We start from the raw sequence: 1,309 nt of genomic DNA on the forward strand, positions 1-1,309 counted from the left end.
CCCAACAAAAACAAAACCCAAAACAAACAAACAAAAACCCCCCAAAGATTAAAATAAATAAATAAATAAATAATGCTAACAGTTCCTAGGAAGCGGTCGTGGTGTGCGCGATCTGACCCAGATTTACACTCTTCATTACACTGGCTGTTAAAGAAAAAAAAAGATGAAAAAAAGGAAGAAAAAGAAAAAAGAAGAAAAAAAAGAAAAAAAAGGAAGCAAAATGCGCGACCTTCAACGTGCTAGCATGGTCTTGATTTCCTGCCCCAACCTGTTCTCCAGAAATAAGGACACTATTACTACAATACAATTACGATGACTACTATTACTACTCACACTTATTCCCCCCCACCCCACCCGCCCACACACACACACACACACACACACACACACACACACATACACACACACACACAGAGGGGGAAGTGTTGAAAGTTTCTCTCTTCTAATGTACTGGCGTATTGACTGTTTCCGGTTGTTGACATGAGTTGACACCAGCGGCTGTGTTGTTGCCGGCCTGATTTGTTTTATCAGTTAATTTTCTTCCTTGACAATCAGCCAATCATTCTGTCTTTCTTCTTTAAATGACAAATGGAATTATATTGTTTTGCATTACTTTTTGTCATATTATATTTTTCTGCGTGATAAATTTTGACTGTTCAATCTTTATGTATGCATGTGTGTGTGTGTGTGTGTGTGTGTGTGTGTGTGTGTGTGTGTGTGTGTGTGTGTGTGTGTGTGTGTTTGTGTATGTGCGTGTTTTGCTCCAGTTTGTGGTGTAATAACTGTTTCTTAAAATATACACAGACCCCCCCACCCCCCGGAAAAATACCCCTTCCATCGTAATATTTTAATTGAGTTCTGAGACATAATATCTTATCTGTTTCAAGTACTCAAAATGATGTACACGGACTGAGAAAAAAAAATCATTGTTCGACAGAAATCCACCACATAAAGCCATTATTGTCGTTAGTAGGGGGCTTAGTAGGTGGTGTCCTAAGTACGTTAAAACAGAACAGGCACCACTGAACACCACCGAAGTGACTCAGCAGCAGTGCAGGGTATCCTCTGGTGTGTGGCCTCCTGGCGACCTAACATCGATGGTTCACTGTGGACTGCCGACGCTGGAACTACGACGGACAAACCCGGGTGTGGCCGTGTATGGGGGAATCTAAATGAGCGGCGTGGGAGTAATGCCACTGAAACGGTGCAGATGACCGGGCAGCAAAAAAAAAAAAAAAAAAAAAAAAAAAAAAAAAAAAAAATCCACCACATCACCTGCTCAATCCTCGCATTCAAGTGGACCCTCACC

The sequence above is a fragment of the Babylonia areolata genome, chromosome 8 (assembly GCF_041734735.1).
Source record: "Babylonia areolata isolate BAREFJ2019XMU chromosome 8, ASM4173473v1, whole genome shotgun sequence".
NCBI lineage: Eukaryota > Metazoa > Mollusca > Gastropoda > Neogastropoda > Buccinidae > Babylonia > Babylonia areolata.